Here is a 23,892-nt window from a genome sequence, read left to right as displayed (position 1 = left end):
AAGATGTGACAGTTTCATAGTAGCAGAGTTATTGCTGAGGGAACTCATACTTCAATTCGGTTTTCCAACTGCATTGGAGTTGGATAGAGGAACATACTTTCACAACAAAGTCATGTAGTTCTTGTGTACTGCCTTGAGTGTGGATCAAAGACTGTATTGTAGTTACAAGCCAGAGGCATCTCGCATTGTGGAGCAGATCAACGGATCTTTAAAGGTGAGGCTGACTTAAGCGTGTCCTTTGACTTCTTTGAAATGGCCTGATGCAGTACTGAAGTACTAAAAAATAACATAAAGGGCTATACCTACCAATAGCCCCAATCCCATTACCCAATTATCAGTCAGTTAGCAGTGAAGAATAGTTCAATCATTTATTAAGCAAGATACTCTATAGAGGAGCCTCTCCAACCCTCACCCACAAGACTGTTGGCTCGCATTCAAACATGAGGTTATATACTTTTCAGTTCAACAAATATATTCACTGTAAAAGGAAAAACACCAGTTGGCCCTCGAGCTTCAGGAAAGGACCATATATGGCACACATGATTAGTTCAAAGCTTAAATATTTATTACTGGGAAGGTCAGGAGGGGTGACTCCCTTTCGTCTTGGTGCCCGGGAGTGTAGGCACGGCGCCTCAAGGAATGCGCTTATCGCACCCAAAGCCAGATGCGACCTTGAGTCTCAGGACAGTCGAGAAGACAGCCTACGTTCAGCTGCTCCCAGTAATTCAGATGAACTGGGGCTTGACAACTGCTGGAGAGTAACACGTGATCACAGCCCGTGTTCGAGCATAGGTTTGGAAAATGGTGTCTGTATAGTTCTAGGCCTACTCTGTTAGCAATGGATATGCAAGGGGCCCTGTTTGCCTGTTTGCAGGGCTTCTTACTCACCCGACACCATACCCTGCCGCCACAGAGTCCAGCCTCTAGGGCCGCCATTCCGGGACTTCAATACCCGGCAGTACCAGTGGCAAGCACGGCGCGCACACCGCCCATGACCACAGCAAGCGCCAGGAGGCGCTTATAAGGACTACAGGGCTCCGGTGGAGCGGGAGCCCTGTTTGCCTGTTTGCGGGGCTACTTACTCACTGGATACCATACCCTGCTGCCAGAGAGTCCAGCCGCCAGCAACGCCATTCTGGGACTTCAATACCTGGCACTACCAGCGGCAAGCGCGGTGGGCATGACCACAGCAAGCACCAGGAGGGGCTTATAAGGACTACAGTGCTCCCGGGGCATGGGACGTGCGCGGGCAGCGCCGGGCAAAGCCCGGGCCAAGGGCGGGTCCGTCTGGGCCCATTCGGGACCGTCCAAGGCCGGGCTGGGCCACACCCCTGACATTGCCACCATAAACCAGCCGCCCCTGCAGTGGTGAGTGGGGTTTCTTCTGTATTTATCTTATGTCTGGGGAAAATAACATTATGGACAAATGAAACCCAAACCCAACCCCCCCAGTACGTAACACCACGTCTATTGACACCATGCTGGAAAGGGCGATGAATATACTCAGCACCGAGATTGAACTGACTGAGAGGCGCCTGTCCCATGGCTTAACAAAGCCTCATTCTGCTGAACAATATGAGAACATCGATGTTAGTGACTGCCAATTAATGACACACAGTGGCCCACATTTAATAACTCGGGAAAATACTGGAGAAAACACACTGGGCGCTGAGGAACTTGGGCAAATAGGGGCAGCAATAGACTCTGCAGCCGGGAGCTGCCCAACTGACACTTTAGCATCAGCAAACACAGCCATATCCCCTAACCCAGAAATATGTGAAGCAAAAAGGAAAAGGAAGACAGCAAAATCAGTCTGCTCCAAATGGATTCAACCTCCACACCTGAACTCCCAGCATACTACACTAAATACATGGATTCAGGGCCCGAAACCCCCAGTTGCCCTAATCCCTGGCAGTGACCCAATAGACTCAGTTTCATTGGAAATGTTGAATAACTCTGTACATACTCAGTCGGAACCTATACAGACTTCTTTTTCTAATTTCACACGAGGGGACACTGCTATTGTATAATCGTGTTAAAGTGCTTGTGGATAAAAAAGTTTGCAAATCTATGGAAGCGTTTAGATCGCTTGGAATCCCTAACATCTACTAGGGCAAAATCCCCCAGTAATGAACCCAAACAATTTTCCCAACAGGGCAGCTCTCAGGAAAAATCAGCTCTGAGTGAGCTACAATCATCCCTAACCTCAAAGCAGTCTCTTGTTTCTTGTGATATTAATAGTAAAACTAGAGATTCCATTCCTTTAAAATCGCACACTGACACTGTTAATATTCAAAATATAATTCCTTTGGTTTTATCATATCCCCAAATTGATGCTCATGCCATCTCCACAGCCTGTACGAGTGCTGCCGGCATTATTATTAGTGGGCATGTCGAGCCAAATAAGGATGTTTTAAGTCTACTCCCAGTGTCCTGTCCGTATGTCCTGATTCTTGCAGGGGTACCCCCAATAGAGAATAACAAATCTGAATCCTGGGAACAATTACAAAATAAAAGTGTGGATTGGTTGGCCAAATATAAAGGGTACAGGAGGTCTGATATCTATGATATTCTAATGGTACGATGGGTAGGCTAGGTTGGACCTGCGAGAAAATATTTTCGGGGCGATTGTATTGTTATCAATTTCCGCCGACCGAGCCTTGTTAGAGCAATACTGGCAGCAAGAGAGATTAACTGCCCCCTACCTACAAACATCTGTACACTACCCCTTGGCTTTTTTTATAGACCATCATTCGAACAGCAATCATTATTCGTCTCGTCCTTCCAGTCGACAAATAGGTTCTCTGCCATTTCCGATCTTGATACCCTCGATTGACCTTTACTTGAACCTCAATTGACTGAACTACCCCCTATGGCACCTATGGAGCCCATCCCAGCTAATAACCATACTGTGGGTGAAACCAGCCTTGTTAATGATTACCCCGATTCATTATTACAGGTCCTGAGCTGGAATGTGGCCGATTGGCTTCTAAATTCAATCAATCAATCAATCAATCATTTGTAGAGCGCGCTACTCACCCGTTAGGGTCTCAAGGCGCTGGGGGGGCGGGGCGCTGCTATTGCTCGAAGAGCCAGGGCTTGAGGTGCTTCCTGAAGCGGAGATGGTCCTGGGTCAGTCGTAGGTGGGTGGGAAGGGAGTTCTAGGTTTTTGCTGCCAGGTGGGTGAATGATCGTCCTCCGGCGGTGGTTCTGCGGATTCGTGGGACGAGGGCGAGGTTGGTGGATCGGAGCTGGCGGGTGGGGGTGTAGAACGCGAGTCGGCTGTTGAGGTATTCTGGGCCATCAAATCTCGATGAAAGGGTTAACATGGGAAATACATATGACATCCTTATGTTCCAGGAGACTTGGCAACTAAAGAGCTATATCTTGAAGGATATGAATGTTTTAATACTATATCCCCCATCCCAAGCAGGGTAGACCCTCAGGCGGACTATCGACGTGGGTTAGTATCGCATCGGGTGGCAGCGTGAAACCAATTCCCACCAAAAATTGCAATTTTCAAGCTTTGATATATACAAGGGGGGTTTCTATTTGCTTTATTAATTTCTAAAATCATAACTTTCTAACCACACCCAACACGAACTTTGTAAATCTTTTAAATTTTATTTTAGATATGGATAAATTGCTGGGAAAGCAAAGATTGCCAGGAATATGTTTGGGGGGCGATTTTAATGCGAAGATTGCAGAAGGAAATACCCTGAATCCCATCCAACATATCTCAATCAACCTGTGCAAAAGGGGGTATGAATTAATAGATCATTTATCATATAGCAGCTTTCTAAATGTTATGGACATTGCAGCCGTAAATAATGAGGATAGTCCAATACCCACTAATAGAGGTCTTGGCCGAGCCTCAACTATTAACTATGTTTTTATATCAGCTTTATTAGAAGACCATTTAGCTGCGGCAGAGGTTAAAGCATCCATCTTTGGGGATCATAATCCAATCTTAGTCTCTTTTAGGGCTGCCCTTAGACCCGACTTTAGAAAGGAGCCAGGGGCCGATAACATAGAATCATCGACAGACAACCTAAGAGTTAAATGGAAATGCATGGACTGCCCTAGGGTGTTTCAAATGATGGTAAAAACCTATCCATCACTTTGTGAGACTTGCCTCACGTTGGTCAATCCTAACCCAGAGGCAGTTTCTGCTTTTGTCCTACTATGTGCAGGCATTAAAAAATTGATCTCGAGACCTGTAGTTCCACCCAAGTCCGACCCTAGGTGGTTTAACAACACTTGTTCTAGGGCAAATAGGGAACTCAGAGTCACCCTATCAGCTTCCCCGAGAGATTCTAACCTTATTAGATCATTAAGGTATACTTATAAAAAAGCATAGTATAGGCAAGATGTGATTTTAAAAGAGCACTGGAGTAACTTGGCTTGTGCTGCTAAGTTTAATAATACAAATGGTTTTTGGTCAGCCGCCTAGTCACTGAGAGAGTTTGGCAATACACTTACCCCAATAAGCTGTAATATATTGAGTGAAGCATGGGTATCTCATTTTTCAAAAATATATGCTGCTTCATCTCAGTGTGAAGATACTTCTGACAACCCCGCTGCTGCCCAAATCAAATTTATTTATCTGAAGTTGAGGATGCAATTAAACAGAGCCTGGGCAATAAAGCCCCGGGCCCGGACAGGCTCCCAATCGATCTTATAAAATCCAGGCCAGAGTTCTGGGCCCCTTTGCTTCTCAATGTTTTTAATAATCTGACAACAACTAAAATCCCCAACACTTGGGGCCCGATGTAGGTAATTTCGATTTACCTACTCTTAAATACCGAATCATACCGATTCGGTATATAAGAGTAGGTAAATTGGAAGTAGGCAGATGTATGTAATTTTTCTTTTAAAATTACCGAATCTGTATGATTCGATATTTACCGATTCGGTAAATACCGAATCAGTATTTGCCATTGATTCATATGGGCCTTGAAGCCCTTAGGAATCAAGGGCAAATACCGATTCGGTAATTACCGAATCGGTAAATACCGAATCCTGCCAGGGGGAACGGGGTGTCACTTTGACACCCTGTAGCACCCCAATGTCAGGCTTGTGTGCCATGTGGCACACATACATGCCCTAAGGGCATGTCTGTGTGTCACGTGGCACAGGTGTACATGCACAGATGTGCATGTACACCTGAATTCGTTATTTACCATGCAATAGTATTACATGGTAAATAACTAATTCTGAGGGGCCTGTGGCACTGTTTAAAGCGCCACCTACATCTGCATTTACAGATTCGATATTTTTACCAAGTCTGTATTTACCAATTCGGTAATTTTACCGATTCGGTAAATACAGATTCGGTAAAAATACAGAATCTGTAAATACATGCCCCCTACATTGGAAAAGGCATTTACCGGTCGGTAACGGCCGAATTCGGCCGTTACCGACCGGTAAATGCCTACCTACATTGGGCCCTAAGTCTCCATCTGTAATTGTTTCCATTTTTAAAAAGGGGGACTGATCCAACCCGAGCTGTCACAGACCGATCTCCCTAATTGATAACACTCTTAAGATATTGGGGAGGGTCTTATTTAATAAAATCAGAACTTGGGCAGAGGAAGAAAATATATTAAACAAATGTCAGCTGGGCTTCTGAAGTCATCTTGGAACGATGGAGCAGTGTATTAATCTAAATTTAATTATAGGAAAATATACCATCGCTCGACACTGCCCCTTTTACCTAGCATTTATGGATCTTATCTTCACTTTTGATTTTGTTAATAGATCTCGGCTCTGGCAACGCCTTTTAGATTATGCGTTGGATAAAGACATGGCGTATTTTTTAGCATACCTGCACAGGGATTTAAGGGCTAGGGTGAGAATAAGCACGGACGGGGCAGTCTCAGGGAACATAGTGGTCGGAAGAGGCGTTAGACAAGGGTGTGTTCTTGCCCCACTCTTGTTTATTTTATATGTAAATGAGTTACATAATGCACTGTCTGACCAAACTACAGATGTCCCAATGATTAATGGCAATAAACTGCCTGCCCCATTATATGCAGATGATGCCGTTTTAATGAGACGTACACCCAATGCTCTGCGAATTTTAGTTAGGGGTTTTGTAGTTTTTATGAATAGTTTGGATCTTTGTACACATTTTAAGAAATCCTTTTTAATGTGCTGCGGCCCCACAAAACGCCCTATTAATGTCATTACCTCGGGATCAGATACCATGTTATGCACCCGCACTTTCCCGTACTTGAGTTTACAATTTTCAGATAATGGGTCCTGGGCACCTCATTTGGCTTATGGATGGACCACATTTCTGAAAGCTGTCAATTCGATAATAAGCTTCCCTCAACCAAAAAGAATCGAGGTAGTATTGCCCCTACTTAAAATCTATAAGACACAATGTGTACCAATTATGACTTACGGTGCTGAAATTTGGGGCTATATATACATGAAAAGTGTTCAGGCTGAAGAAAATAGATTTAGCAGGAGAATTTTGGGGCTACCAATTTCATCATCTACTTTTGCCTGCCATAATGAGTTAAAACTATCTTACTTAGAGGATTATATTAGGTCCCGCCCTGTCATGTTTGGCTGAAGGTCTGGCAAAACCCGGCAGCTTCACTAACAAGGGAGTTCATAGTAGACTGCCTAAAATGTAACAAGGGAGGTGACATACCGTGGCTCGCAGAAGTACAGGCAAATCTGACAAGAGTCAATATTGGTCATATTTTTCATAAATTAGACTAACTGGGTGGAATTGATTAAAAGATTGTCCGCAAAGCTTTATATAAATACTATGAGGACACAAGATATGCACAGGAACACACCAAAGTATCCGTGGCTCAATATATATCAATTGCAGAAGAAGGTGGGCCTTCCACTTGTGAACCCGCTAGGTATCTTTTAGGAGATATTACTCGTTGGGAGCAAAGCCTTCTTTTCCGCCTTAGAGCCAGTACAATAAAATACTTGTTATGTTTTCCTTTAGGCTTTCAACCCAACATTGAGGATCAGGCTTGCCCCTGTGGCAATCTAGGAAAGCAGTCTATGTTGCATTTCCTGTTTTTCTGCACTTTTTTCCAAAAGTATAGTATGCAGCTATTGATCCCATTTTTTAGGGTTAATGGATTTTAAGGTTGCATACAGAATTATTCTCAAGCTTAATGGTGAAGATTTAACATATTGAGTTTGCAGTTTTTTTTAAAAACGGCTATCCGTTCACGTTCCTGCATGAATTCTTGAATGATGGATTAGGACGCACTACATGCACTTTTTGATTTTATACTCGAACGGGGGTAATACGTGATCCGAGCAACATCCGGACGTATAGAGCACCAGGTATGAAATTTAATTAGTTTGTCTTTTTGCTGCTACTTTTCTTAGTTTCATTTACACTTTGCACACTGGCACTTTCACTCATGATGTTGCTATTTTAATATTCTCTTGTGACTATTAAATTGTCTTATGTGGTTTGTTTTCTTAATAGAAGCTTAGGGTTTTAATGTGATCCAATAATTTGCCCATCTTTGCTGCTATCTTTTGAAATATTTGCACTTTGCACTTTGGCACTTTAATATTGAAGCTGCTATTGAGGATTCGTGATATTTCTGCAATGATTTTATTGAATTGTTTTTATAGTTGAGCTCCGTTTTTTAAAACTTCGGGATGATGGACTAATGTAAATGCTTATGATTAACTATGATAAATGTCTGCCTGTACTTTTATGACTAGAGCATCTCCGAATAAAGATCAATGAAACTGAAGCAAGGAGCAAATAAACATTTCTCTCCCCTGCAAGCGCATATAGATACATATATAATTTTTAAGCAAAAGAGGGTACGTATAGATGCACATGCTAACATAATATAGGTCCGATACTCCTTATGCATGGGAAATCTATTTTGTATCCCTCAGAACGGCCCTTTTAGCATGATGTAGCTAACTAAAACAGCTCAATCTTCAAACATTCCCTCATCAATCATCATTAAATCTTTGAGCTCCTGCTGAACTAATTGAGCCTTTACTGCTGCTGGGGATGGACCGGCCACAGAGGAGATGAGTTTAGCTGCGCAATAAGAGCAACATGCAGGTCCACATTGTACACAAAGTCTGCACGTGAATATGATACCGGCTATACATGCCAGCACTATCAGAATTTTCCATCCCCAAGAAGACAACAGACCCCAGAACCAACCAGAGAGGGACCATGTACCAGTCTCTACATGTATTTCGGAAGCCAAACAATGTAGCTTCTGGATAGCCAAATGAACGGAGGGGGTGGAGTCAGGGATATAAACACAGCAAGAACTGCCGATCACACGACAAGCTCCTCCTCGATCTGCCAAGATAACGTCTAAAACCATACGATTCTCAAGCGAAACGAGTCTGGTCGCTTGTAGCTCTACGGTTATATTAGTCAATATTCCTGCAGTAGTGTTAATTTCCCCTTAAACTACTCTGAATAAACGCTGTACTTCTTTGCTGGTTATTATAGGCCCCCAAATGGGAAATACTCCTTTTATAATGTCGGTGAAATGTTGCAGTGGTGTCTGTCTGATCTATATCGGTCGTATCTATCTCTCTTTTATTCCTCCTTATAAGCACACTTTGTTTATCTAAGCGGTGATCCTTGTGATAATTAGAAGGGGCAATATAGACTGGTGGGTACAGGAAGCACAGGTAGCAACGTCCAGCCCAACCTCGTGGAAGCCAAGTATAGGCATTTTCTCCACAAACAAATTATACATTAGGAGGGGTTAACAATGGGGGGCTGCTAAAAGTACGCAACTGTAAAGTGTATTACATCGGCTTTCTCCTACTTATATGTACCCTACTCCCTGAACACAGACCGCAGAGATACTATTTAGTATAGGCACTGGAATAGCCCTATCTTCAGTAACATTATGGTCTTGAAAATGTCGAAAATACTGAGTGAAATTAAACTCTCAAAATACAAAATCTCATTTTTCAACCAAGTTGTATTTTCGTGCGTTGTATACATATTCATACATGCATTCGGATCTAAGGTTTCCTCTCCATTATTCCCCTCGGGGTCGAATCCTTGAGAAACCTCGATATATGCTAAAATCATTTCATAATCCTATTCCGAAAACCTTTGAGTGTCCACTGTATAATGCATATACATCATTGAAAGTAATTTAAACCAAGCCTCACAACTCCCCAGATGAGACAAGGGTAGGGATAGGAATAGGTCGTGCTTGTGCATAACAGATGATAAAAGACCACAAACCCAACAATTTGTAGTATTGGTGGCACTGTGTGTTTGATGAAGCATTCAACATATACATTTTTCACATAAGTCTGACGATGCCTTTCCTTATGTGGGGCTAAAGTATGAAACACATGTTCGGGAGGTGGGGCAGTTGTTCCTAAAACAGTATGCCTAGGGTGGTGAAATTCTTAATAGATGGATACTCCCATCAATGTAATTAGTAATATGCTATAATAACTATAAATGCAATTTTAACCCGTTGGGTCCAACTAGAAAAGACAGACATATATGGAGGGAAATAACGTGGTACAAAAGGACGTTCCTGTTCAGGAACGAAACGAGCAAAGGGATACATACTAACTAAAAGTCCAGAAATAAACTCTGGCGATGCAGTCCAACCTGCTAGAGGGTGCTTCTTTCCTGTGTCCGTTTAGAGCCTCACAGGCAGGCTCCTATCGTTTATCACAAATAATACCAAAGCAAGCCTCTCACGTTGGAGTTATGATCTCACACAACGCTTGAAGAAAGCACAACCTGGGCACTTTAAATGAGAAATTCAGTCTTTCTTTCTGAACAGAGCAAGCAAATGTTCAAGGCTCTCAGTGCGTTCAGACCAGTGTCTTGCTCAGTATCCCAGAAGCGCATCTAACAGACATTCATGGAACAGGTATGTACCCTATCACTCAAGTCTTTCCCTACCTCCTACCATATTCACCTGGGGTACTGCGTTGTTTTCTGGGCCACAGGTTGTATCGAGCATGGCCAGGCACTTCTTGATCAGAGAACAAAACAGAGGATGATGAATCCAGTGAAACAGGGGTAGTGTGAGCCTCTCGTTCGACTGTAGGGGCAACAGAATCTGGGGCAATCGCTTGTGCTGATGACATAGCCCCCTTTGAGCCTCGAACACCTTCTCCATGCCCCTCTCCAATTACCTGGGCATCAGAAAAAGGGACAAAACGAGGAACTCGGTCACTTTCCTGGGTCAGGACCCCTTCCAGGATTCGCTGATCATATGGAAGCGGGAGGGGTAGTTTTTTAAGATGTGACACATGGATCCAGTGTCGCTTGCCATTCACCTTTACCGCCATCCACGTTGTCAACAAGACTTGAAACGGTTCAGACCAACGGGGATCCAAGCTGCATTTTTGCTGATAATTACGGACCAGAACCCACTGTCCTGACTCCAAGCGATGTCCGTGACCATCGCGCAGGGGCTGCAAAACTGCTGAGACCTGTTGATGAATGGAACGAAGATCTTTAGACAAAGCATACAGATAGTCTGTCAACATAGGATACTCTGTATCACGAAATGTTCTGGGTCTCGGGACGCCCCAAACATTAGCAGGGCGCTCAAAAATGACATCATATGGAGATAAGCCAGAACGGGAATGTGGGGTAACCCGTATTGACATTAATGCCAGTGGTAGAGCATCTGGCCATTTCAATCCGGTACTTTCTTGGATTTTTGCCAATTTGAGTTTCAGTATCCCATTATACTTCTCGACCAACCCAGCAGATTTTTGTTTAATCTGTAGTCCATTACAAATGTGACTGAAGAATTTTGCATTAAAGTGTCCCCCGTTATCACTCCAGATCACCCGAGGCAACCCATAGCGTGGGAAGTATTCCTTTACCAACGCCTTTACCATGGCCAAAGCAGTATTTTCTTTGGTCGGGTAGGCTTCCACCCATTTACTGAAAGCGCACACCACGACCAGGACATATTTCAAATTATTTACGCGCTCCAGCTGGATATAAGCGATACAAAAGGGGATGATGGACGGAGCGTTTGAACAAATCAAACACTCACCCCCAGTCAACTGATCTGGGTTTAATCCATCACCATTCTTTAGCTCACTCTGCCACCCTAGTTCAGACATGGCCATATGCAAATCAGTCTGACCCTGTGCCTCATGGGAACAGTCCAGCCCGAACTGCCAAGCTATGTCTTCCCTGGACTGGAAACAAGCATCCTGGGACCGATTTCAGGTTCATAACCCTCATCAGCCAGGCCATCTTGAATCCAGTGGCAAAGTGAGCAAGGGACTCATGTCTGAGCATACCCTGCCAACTTAGGACGAACAAAGCGATACAAAAGGGGATGATGGGCGGAGCGTTTGAACAAATCAAACACTCACCCCCACTCAACTGATCTGGGTTTAATCCATCACCATTCTTTAGCTCACTCCGCCACCCCAGTTCAGACATGGCCATATGCAAATCAGTCTGACCCTGTGCCTCAAAGCAGAAACACCTGTGTTAATTCCTTGGCGGAAGGAATCTTTTTCAAGGGGATGAAGTGAGTCATTTTAGATAACATGTCAACTACTACGTATATGGTATGTGGTATATAAATAAATAATACCGGATCTAGGTTTTACTGGACATAGCAATAACAGATAGCTCAATAAATAAGAGTCAAGATTCGAGGTAGTAGGAATTTGCAGGTTTAATACAGCATAAGGACAGGAACAGGACAACCTGCACAGGAATAGGATGGCAGAGCCCGGCAGGGGGGACAGGGAATGAGCTGGCGTGGCCCGGCAGCTGCCGGGGCTGGATCTGGGATGAGCGCGCTAACATTTAATAACAGTACACAAGCATATATACTAAAACAGTTGCATTACAATGAATACAGTAGGCGGAGCAGTGGGTGTGGTCAATAGCAGTCGCGAAAGATAAGGGTGAAAGTAGGTGTAACAGGAGGCGTATACATAGACATGTGATGTAAACGTAACAGAATATGTCATAAATGGGGCGGAAACATGGAGGGGGCTACCTAAGGAGCCGGGACCTCTAACCTAGTGGTGCGCGCAAACTGACAATGACGTGTTACTAGGAGAAGCTGGGGGCTATGAACTCTGTGCTAGGAGCAGAGACTGAAGTCTGGAGAGTCAGGACGACATGTACCTAAACAATATCTAGTATCTGATGTTTAGAGAACATGTTGATATAAACTAAGAGTCAGGAGGGGAGAGGCTAACAGACTCTAAGACTGGAGCATGCATTATTCTACATGTAGTGCGTGTTGAAGAATATTAAATGACCATAAATACAGTATTTCTCTTACATGGAGACGTAAAGGCTAGACTGTGACGGAAACTATTGATGCGATTCAGTAGCTTAGGAATGCAGAGAAGGAGGGCTGAACTGATAACTAGAATCATAACATATTCTTGGCAGACTCGTAGGCAGAGCCAGGCCGAGCCGGGCACTGTGAGGCAGGAAGTAAGTGAAGGGTCGAGGATACAGGTGGGGGCTGTATCGCTCCTCAGCGAGGGTTCAGGAGACAGGAGCTGAATCTGGTGTCCGGGCCCTTTTGAGGCCTAGAAACGGGGACTTTACAATGAAATAACGTGCACACTGAGAAACGTGGCAACGTAACTTTACATAGGCCTAATATTCGTAGTGTTCACGAGAACTGGAAACTGGCATACTAGAGATGGACACAACTGTAATTGCGTCTTTAATCGAACATGGGGGATACACATGCATATTAATCATACACACATAACATAAGATGGGGGACACGTAGGGACACAGAACATGGCAAAATTTACTTTTCCACATTCCCTCCTTGTCACTACGTTTCCATCAGGAAACATCAATATTCATGATACCATCTATCATTTCATACAGTATCATTTGCTCGTCTCGAATCTTCTTGGAACGGGATTTAGAACGGGACTTGGGACTAGGAATACAAGAGGTAGCACAAATGCCACAAATCGCAGGGCCACATTGTATACATAGGCAGCAACTGAATATGATCGCTACTGCAATACCTAGAAAGGACAATACTTTCCATCCCCAGGCGGAAATTATATTCCAGAACCAACCGGACCATGTCCAGGTGCCTGGATCTTGGTGTAACATATGGGCAATTTTATGGAGTCTGGTTATAGCTGAATAAACAGACGGCGCGTTATTTGGAATGAAAATGCAGCAACTAGATCCGATGACTCTACAAGCCCCGCCCCTATCGGCCAGTATGACGTCAAGGACGAGACGATTCTGGAGCACGACAATTCTCATAAAGGATTGCTCTTCGGTTAAATTACCTAGAGCAGAAGTAGTCTCAATCACTACTGCTTCGAGTGTTCTGGTTAATCTACGTATCAGTTTACTATTCACGACTGTACCTAAATAAGGGAAGACACCTTTATTGATATCTATGTATTGTTCTAGAGCAGTTTCAGTATAATCGACAATCGGGAGATCTCTCTTGTGTCTAGTATGTACTAGGTGGGAATTCCTATGATAGTCAGGTGGGGCTAGAAAAACTGGTGGCAGTAGGAATGCAATGTAACAGGTTCCCTCCCAATCGAGGGGCAGACGAACATATGCGGTCTGACCACAAACAAAATAAGAATGACGTGAAGCTTTGAAAATAGATTTTCTACTGTCACTATACTTGACAATAGTAGTACAATCACTATGTCCTACATGTACGGAACCATTCTTTCGGACACATAATTCACCTTTGACTGGTAATACTGACATAGCAGGTAAGTCTGGAGTAGTATCAGACTGAACATTCAGGACCATGAAATTCGAAGAATAATTACCTAAATTATAAACTTCATTTTCTAGATCTAACCCTGTTCTGTGGGGAAGACCTTGCTTGTCTGGGAAACATGTACTGTTAAGAAAAGACATATCTGTTGAGGATGACGTTAACGTGGACCATGCTCCACACGAACCATTATGTGAAAATGGATAAGGAAAGAGTGGCAGAACTCCCTTCGGTGTCTGGAATGGGGGGAGTCGACCACACACCCAACAATTAGTGGCATTGCTGGTCTGGTGTGAATAATGTAACATACGGATAAAGGAATTATTACGCATAGCAAGACGATATGAGAGTTCATGAGGAGGCAGATCACTAAACGTGTGCTCTACTGTAGCAATAGAAGACTTATTTACATGAGAAACTGGAAAATACAAATAAAATGCATAACCTGTGCAGGTAATCATGAGGCTGAAAAACAATATGAAACTTAGAAAAACGATACATCGGATTGAGTTTTGACTAACTCTCTCACTATGGGGGTCTATTTTATACATGTCAGAAACCGGTCTAACCGTTTCACCTAGGGGAGGACTTAGACAATCAAACTGGCTGACTTATTTTACTAGACCTTAATTTCTTCTTATACTCCTGTTGCGGAGTTTTCTCTAACAGGGAGGGTTCAGTATCATTGTCTTTTGCGGGACAGTCCTTAAGAATAGTACTTTGGCAGTCTTTCAAATCCTGGGAAATGTTCTTAGAAACAGGCTTCAGTCCGTAAAATCTTTTCACATGAGACAGATGCACCCAGCCCTTCCTGCCTTCCAGCTTGACGGCAGTACGGGTGGCCAGGAGGACCTGTCGGGGTTCCTTCCAGCGAGGCTCCAGAGGACTTGAACAATCAAAATTCCGGACAAGAACCATGCATCCGGGAACGATTTCATGCGGTGCCACCTCGGTATTGTCTGGAAATGCGGCGGCAACCTGTGAACGACAAGAGTGTAGGGCAGACATCAAGGAAGCTAGGTAATCTGTCAGCATATTACTTGAAACATCGGTAATACTTCGGGGTCTAGGTGTACCCCACATGTTAGGGGGGCGGCCAAATACGACCTCATACGGGGACAGACCTGATCTGGAATGTGCGACCATGCGCATATAAAACAAAGCGACTGGCAGAGCTACTAGCCAGTCCACACCTTTCTCTTTACAAATCTTGGCAATACGGATTTTCAGGGTCTGGTTATGTCTCTCTACGAGACCGGCTGCTTCAGGATGGCGTACACAATGGAACTTCCACTGGTACCCTAATAAAAGGGAAACATGTTTCATGAGCTCAGATGAGAATGGCTGGCCGTTATCAGAATATACGACTCTAGGGAGTCCATAACGGGGGAAGAACTCACGAACCAACTGCTTGGCAGTGGTCGCGGCTGTGTAATCTGGGACTGGATATGCTTCTGTCCATCTGGACAAAGCGCATACAACTACAAGGACATACTTGAAACCTCGACATCGCTCCATTTGAATATAATCCATCTGGAGGACTTCAAAAGGGTGGTCGGGGGGCTGGAATCCACCTTGTTCCACCGGGACACTTTTACCTGGATTGAACTGGCAACATATCATACAGGTACGGACTTTCTGCTTGGCTGCAGCTCGTAAATGCTTGTTGAACCAAATGTTCTGGATACTGTCTAACATAGCTTTTTCTCCTAAATGTGCTGGACTATGTGCGGTATTGATAATGACTTGAACCATAGAGTCGGGGAGGAACCATGTGGCTCTACCCTTCGTTACCCATCCCTGATCTGTCTGGACCCCTCCTTGTTCGGACCATTTCTTGATTTCATCGGGAGTAGCATGTAACTGGATATCTATGACATCTTGAGTAGGGTCCTTAACTGTCATACAAGTAGTCGGATCTGGAGTAGGTGTCTGTGTCGGATTAACTGAAATGTCTGGAGTCTGTGCTGTAAGCTTGGCTGTGCGATCTGCTAGATCATTACCTTGAGAAATAATGTCAGTAACTTTCGTATGTGCTTTGCACTTCATGATAGCAATAGATGTCGGTAAGTGTATGGCATCTAACAGAGCTTGAATAAGGAGACCATGCTGAATCTTGGTTCCATGAGAAGTCATGAAACCTCTCTCCTGCCAGAGCACTCCGAAGTCGTGTACAACTCCAAATGCGTAACGTGAATCTGTATAAACATTAACTTTCAGGTTCTTGGCGTGTATGCAGGCTTGGGTCAGAGCAACTAGCTCTGCTGCTTGAGCAGACAGGGTGTCAATACGGTGTGTTTCTATAACGTCAGTGTCAGTAGTCACTGCATACGCGGCTACTAGTTCTCCTGTACTTGTTCTCATACATGAACCATCCACATAAAGTGTCAGGTCGGGATCTGGTAATGGAATATCTGTCAGATCTTGTCTTGGCTTTGTCATAGTGTTAACTACTTCCACACAGTTGTGTGTGGCAGGATTTGAAATAACTGACGGTAATAGTGTAGCAGGATTTAGAACGTTGCAGCGTCTGATTTGTATGTGTGGCTGGAACAGTGTCAATTCATAACCTGTTAAACGTGCAATTGTCAAGTGTTGAGTCTGTGTACGGTTTAAAAGAACTTCCACAGAGTGTGGAACTTGTACTGTCAAGGAATGTCCTAATACTATGGAATCACTTTGTCTGATAGCTAGTGCTGTGGCTGCAACTGACTTGAGGCACGCAGGCAGAGCCTGGGCTACAGGATCTAATGTGCTCGAAAAATAAGCACAAGGCTTGTATTGACCTGCTTGATCTTGTGTGAGAACAGATAATGCTGTACCTTCGCGTTCTGTGACGAAAAGTGTAAAAGGCTTACTGTAGTTCGGTGTAGCTAGAACGGGAGCTTGGCATAAAGCTTTCTTTAACTCATTGAAACTAAGTGTATGTTCAGATGTCCAAGGGAGGACAGTCGATAGGGCTGCCTCCTGTGTCGTTAACTGTATCAGTGGCTTGGCTAGAAATGCATACTGAGGAATCCATTGTCTGCAATAAGAAGTAAGGCCGATAAAAGCACGTACCTCCTTCTGTGTCTTGGGCTGAGGAAGACTCGCTATTAACTGGATACGGTCTGGTGTCAACTGCCTACCCCACTTGGACAGTAAGTGGCCTAAGTAGATCACTTGCTGGACACAGAATTGAAGCTTCGAAGGGGACACCTTGTGCCCCATCTCGGCAAGGAAATACAAGACTGTAAGTGATGCTCGCTCGCAAGCACGTTCAGAACGGGCTGTGATCAGTAGATCATCGACATACTGGAGCAGGGCAGTGTCAGTTGGCATGTGAATGTTGTCTAGTTGTCTCTTAAGTGCTTGACTATAAATACTAGGACTTTCTGTGAAACCTTGAGGAGCTCGTGTGAATTTATAGCTCCTTCCATTTAAACAAAATCCGAAAAGAAACTGGCTGTCTGGATGAATGGGGACACTGAAAAACGCGTTCTTGAGGTCTATGACTGAAAAAAATGAGGCTTCGGAATCAATGGCTGTCAATAGGGAAGAGATATCTGGGACAACTGGATACTGGGGAATAATACATTTATTGAGTTCTCGTAGGTCAATCACTAATCGATATACTGGGGGTGCATTTGGATCAGTACGTTTCATGACTGGAATGATCGGAGAATTACATACATTGGAGTCAGTTTCTACAACTACTCCTTGAGCCATGAGCTCGTCAATAATTTTGGATAAGGCTGCTACAGCCTCAGGTGGCAATCTGTACTGTCTGATTCGTGGTAACACTACACCTGGTTTGAGAGTCACACGATGGGGTGTGATTTGCATGAAACCCACATCAGTTGGACCTTGTGCCCATAGATGCTGCGGAACATTAGACAATCTTGGATCAAAATCTCGTAATACATAGTGACCCTTGAAGTCACGTAGAAACAGGCGTATTCCCTCTGGGGAGCAGCAAATAACTGCACCTAATTCTTTCAGTGTTTTAATACCTAACAAATTTTCTGGACATGACTTCGTAAGTAACAGATCAGTAGTTCGGGACAATGGACCTACTTCTAGAGTCACTGGCTTAGATATCTCGTTTACAATAGGCTTTCCTGAAAATCCAAGGGAAACATTTCTAGAGCCTGAGAGCGGAGCCCCTGGAACTTCGGCGTGACTGATAGTCGTCCTACTTGCCCCTGTATCAATCAGAAACTTTCTGTCTTTCCCTAGTACTTGACTATGAACATAGGGACCTTCTTGATCTACAGGAATCTCGATGAGAGGCAAGCCTACCTCCCTCTCTAGGCTGTTTCATGAATATGGCTGATACTCTGGATACTCAGACTGTGCATACTGGTACATCTGCTGTGTAACATGCTGTGTTGCAGCAATAGGCTGCGGTGCTGGAACTGTCTGTTGTGCATTCTGTGGCCGAGAAGTCTGTGAAACTTGTTCTTGTCTAGGCGGACGTGGTCTTTCTTTAGTTTTACCAGTAGCTATATTATGTTTCAGAACTGCACACTCGTTTATGAAATGACCTGGCTGTTTACAATAATTGCATGTCCCTTTAACGGGAGCTGCAGAATGACTGGCTTGATTCGTACCCCTCTTCTGACTGTCTTGAGGAACAGATTGTGCAACTAGTACTTTCATTTTCGTGTCTTTCATACGTTTTCTCTCGTGTTCTTGCTCTTCTCTGATTCTATTCTGATGATACTGGAGCATCTGTAACATTTGGGACGGGGTATTAGCTTGCCAGGTACTTTCGACTTTCAAAACTCGATTCTTAACTTGTGGACTTGAATTCTCGACTAATTTAGTAACAAAAAGATGAGGGTATGACTCGCTACTTGTCTTGAGGCCACTGTTTATGATAAAACATTTCTCAAATCTAGAATAAAAATCACTAGTGTCTTCGTCTTGTTTCTGTTTACAGGCTGAGATTGCATCCCAGTCTTCCTTTTTAGTGGCTAATAATCTTGGCAAAACTTGAATTAACAGCTCTGGTAATTCTTTACATTTTTCTCCAAGACCGGTACCTGGTACTCGTATCTTATCTTCAGCTTCTAGAACTGCCCAATCGATCTTTTTCTCTCCCACCTCCCAATCTTTTTCCTTGAGTTTCTCGTATACCCCTGCGGGCAACAGGACCTTTAACATTTTAATAATATCTGGATACGTGTATTCTCCCATACGGAGCATGTCCTTTAATTCTCGGTGGAACCCTGCTGGATCTTTGTCATGGCAGGGAATTAATTTCTTCATCTCTAAGAGTTCCATCTTTGTAATCGGGGTGTAAACAAATACTCGTTGCATTTCACCATCTGTTGTCCTGACTGGGTGTACTTCTCGTAACGGGTTCTGTCTGTCTATGTAAAACGGTTTAATTTCTGGAGGTGAGACATGAACAAAATGCGGGTTCAGAAACGTTCTATATTTGTGGCGCTGTTCTAGAATGACACTAATTAAATCGGTACCTAAACCTTTCCATCTATACTGGAGTAACTCGTTCAGGACATCGTGTAACGGACCTGGATCAGAATGTTGACCCTCATACAGAGTAATGAGGTGCTGGATCATATACATACCCACCAGTCGCTGCTCGGCTGGGGGCAGTTTCAGAAACATTTGTGCCACTATTTCGTCTGGAAAAGTGGTAGAATCAGTAATCCATCGGACTGCTGATCGGGCTAGTTCTTGTTCATGCATAGTACTTAACTCACTATAACCGATTCGTGATTTCAGAATTTGATCGGTAGCTTGAAATACTTGTTCTAGAGAACCTTGTTCTGGTGCTGGGTGATGAAAAACTGACTTGTGTTCTAGGCGTAAATGGCGGTCTGGAAATCTAGATTTTCCTACATACGCTATTCTGGCGGGATTCTCGTCCTCTACCTCTTCAGTAGAAGAGTCATTTTCCTTCTCGCTTACTTGTGCTGCTTTGCGTTGTTCGTGTAACTTTATTATTTCTTTACGAATTCTCTTGTACATACTCTCTATACTACTGACGGTTCTGTGCTTACCCTCGGCTATATTATCACTCCACCTTGTCAGGATTCTCATTTCGGCCGGATCTTTGGTCGGGTAATCTTGTTCCCTTATTAAACAATTAATCAGAAACTTTAATAACATGAGCTGGATCTCAGCTTTCCTTTGAGACATGGCTTCACCTATACTTTCTGGATCATCCCCTGTACGGATGAAACAATATATTCTGTCTAGATCTTCTTTCATATCTGGTAGGGTGTCCAAATACCCGGTCACCCGTCTTACACGGATGGAATATATAACTGTACTATCATCACCTGCAACTGGATCATAGCGGCATTCAGTAAGAGCTCGTCGGATATCTGCAACGGACTTATATTTGGGCGTACGCTGTAACGCACATTCATGTAACTCGACTAACGTTAAACGTTGGTGTGGTGGCGGGGTACCAGGAGGACCTCCTCCTGCGGCCCCTATACTGGAATCGTCGACTGATACTCTTCGTGCTGGCAGAGTGGGAAATTGTAATGTAGGCTGGACCGGGGGTACCGTAGCAGGTACTCCGGTGACTGGAGGAGCAGGATTTACATTATTTACAGGGACTGGCGGAACAGGATTTGCATATTCTGGAACCGTGTCGTCCAAGTAGGACGAGATGAAAATATCAGCTGCGGTCGGTTTGTGACGTAGCTTGGTCGGAACTAAGGGTGGCGGAAAATTACTGGATGCCTCCGGGGTTGCTTTTGGCAAGCCCTCGGCAAGAAGAGGATACATACCCTTAATGAGGGCATGCCTCTGTCTATCTGACTGTTCGGTTTTGACTCGTTCACCTATCTCGATTAGTTCCCTTTCGTGGGCTCGTTCTAAGGATTCTCTACTTAATTCTGACTTTCTGATTTCTTTTTCGGTTCTTTTATGAGATTCTTTGCGCCATAACTCGATGGCATCTTTCTGTGACTGTCTGGCTTTCTTTTTCCATAATGCTTCTTCTACTCGCATGATGCACTCGGCATCCCATGTACCCGATACGAGCCATCTATACTTTTCTTCTAACTGTTTGGTATACTCTACCCATAAATCTAGATATAATATGGCACTTATGCCATGCTTCTGATACATAAAGTGACCTGGACTGTCCCTAGGCGGGACAGGAACTGCTTCTTCTAACAGACCTTTTCTAGTTCTTAACTGACGTAGTTTGGAGAACCACGGCATGACTGGACTGTAATCTGGACACAATACAATACACAATGAACACGATAATTACACCACTCTCATACCACGACATTAAAATACATGAAGAACATTTAAAATAACAGTTCGAACAGAATACTACCTGGAATACGGAAAACAGAATACATGAATTTCTCGAGAACAGAACTGACTAGAACAGAAACTAGATGCACTGCTGGAACAGTACGAAACTTACCGGTCTCATAAAGAGACACGTCAGGACCCGCATCCACCAGAGTGGACACTTCGTTTTGGGATCTGTGTACCACCAAACCCCACGGACCAGAGACAATTAGATTGACCCTGTCTAGATACTACCCCAGCAACGGTACTCACCGGGCAGCAAGAACGGAAGGCCTCGGACTGGACTGGACTGCTACGACGACGGACGGACGAACTTCGGACTTCAGTTACGGGTGGGCCTCCGGATACCTCGGACCTTGGACTCTCGGCTTGGGCTCTGGTCGGGACTCGCCGCGTTCCTCCACCGCCTCGTCTGGATGCTGGACCGCCACCTCCGTCTCCTCCGTGGGCCTGAGGGATACTTGAAGCAGAAATATCTGCACTTAGGTCTATTTTCGTAAAGATTTTTGCTCCTCGTAGCTGGTCAAGAAGGACAGGGATGAGTGGAAGAGGGTATTTATTTTTTATGGTAACTTTATTCAATGCTCTGTAATCCAGGCATGCTCTCAGACCCCCTTCTCTTTTGTCAATAAAAAAAAGAGGAGAAGAGGCTGGAGAAGTAGAATGACGGATGAACCCTTTAGTTAACATGTCATCAAGATAATCTCTTAGGTATTCTGTCTCAGAAGGCGTAAGAGCATAGATACGACTGCTAGGTAATTCTGCCCCAGGGATTAAGTCGATGCAGCAGTCGTAGCTGCGATGGGGGGGCAGTTTGGTGGCTTCGGTTTCGTTAAACACCTCTTAAAACTCCGCATATATGTCCGGAACGCAAGAGGCCACTGCAACCGTTTGTAGGGCACATTGTAACGGGGGAACCTTTTCTCTTGCTTCTCGATAACAATGAAGAAGACAGTATTGAGATTGCAAGACTACTTTCCTAGTGGCCCAATTTATACACGGATTATGCTCTTGTAACCAGGGGATACCCAGAATAGCGCCAAAATTGGGAGCATCGATTAGGTCAAACACTATATTCTCTGAATGCCCATTGTCCAATACCATAACCAACGGGGGTGTTTGATAGTTAATTAACCCTGATGATAATTCGGTACCATCTACTGCTCTTATGGGTTCAGGGTGTACTTTCAGGATAAAAGGGAAACCTATTCTTTGTGCCAGTTTTATATCAAAAAAATTACCAGTGGCTCCTGAATCAAGAAGTATGGACATATCACCTCTACACTGTGCCGTGTAAATAAAGGTGACCTGTAGCAACAAATGTTTGGCCACTACTTGTTTCTATGATGAGATTTGCTGAACATTATCACTTGAAGAAGCGACCTCCTCATTCTTCAAGTGCATTAGTTTTCCTGTTTCTGAGAGACACTGGTGTTCTTTCTCATAGGAGTTGTGGGTCTAACAGGACATTCATTGGCATAATGTCCCCCTTTGCCGCAATACAAACAGAGGAAGTTTTTGCGTCGTTTTTCCTTCTCTTCTGCAGTCAAGGGACCTCTCACACTGCCTATCTGCATGGGTTCTGTAGTGTCTTTTGATTCCTTTTTCTCTGCACGGATCATGACATATTTGGGACCTAAGCCCCGTACTTTCTCACCACGTCTCTCATGCTACCGATGGTCCAACTTGACTGCAAGTTCAATGAACAAGGGGCAGTCCTCCGGGGGGTTTACAATCTGTGACAACAAATCTTTAAGTTCATCCCTTAAACCTCGGTAAAATAAAGAAGTTCTTTTATCTTCAGGCCAGTGAGTTTCTGTGACAAGTCTATTGAAGTTGGTTATATAGGACAAGAGATCTTTGTTCCCCTGTTTCAGATTCAAAAGTTCATTATCACTAGCTTGCATATAGATGTGTTTGGCATACAGACTTTTCATCTTTTCTTGAAATAACTGGTAATCATTCAAGAGGGGATCATTGGATTCTATCAAACGAACAGCCCATTCTGCTGCATTGCCAGCCAAGTAAGAGATAACAAATGCGACTTTGGCAGAGTCATTCGGAAAGGATGCAGCTTTACACAGAAACTGGAGCTGACATTGATTCATAAACACGTTGAATTTAGAACTATCACCCGAAAACCTTTCAGGCATAGCTAGAGGAACAGGACTCGGAGTGAGAACAGTTACCTGTACTGGGGCTATGTCTCCTTCTACTCTGGCTTCTGCTCCCGCGGATGATGAGGGTACAGTGAATATAGCGGGTTGGATGTAACTCTTTCGGCTTTTAGGGATAGTGCCTGTCTCTCTATAGTCAGGATTTTTAAACAGTAACGCTTCTGTCTGTAATCTCTGATTCTCCTGCCTTAGTCTCCCTACTTCAGCCTGGAGATCAACTACTGCTGCCGCTAACTCTTCCATAGTAGGGGTGTGTATTCTAGTGTCCATTGCTATCTCAGTACCATCAGGATTCATCTTCACTCGGGTGGACAAAAATACGTGGGCTTGGCTTTCTGTCGGGTTTCCAGCACCAGGCACCCAAGAGTCCACGGGAGTGAAGAGAAATCCCCTTAACCTCTAAAAAACAACCACAGGAATGATGTGTAACATACACGCCTATCGGCTGTTCTCTAAAAGTATGGGGGAAAATTCCAAGGAGTGTCCACCACTCTCCCCATACGTGGGGCGGAGTCACAGGAGGGAAACAGGTCTGTCTGGTCACTAAATGCTGCAAGGAAACAATAGGAGGATACCAATACACTGTGCTATACAAGTCACCCAGAAATACATTGACATGTGATTAGCATTGCATTACACTTACCCCAGGTATGTCCCGAAATGTCCTTGAAGAGAGAAGTGGG

This window comes from Lissotriton helveticus, chromosome 8 (assembly GCF_964261635.1).
Source record: "Lissotriton helveticus chromosome 8, aLisHel1.1, whole genome shotgun sequence".
Lineage (NCBI taxonomy): Eukaryota > Metazoa > Chordata > Amphibia > Caudata > Salamandridae > Lissotriton > Lissotriton helveticus.
Note: the sequence above shows the minus strand (reverse complement) of the source record.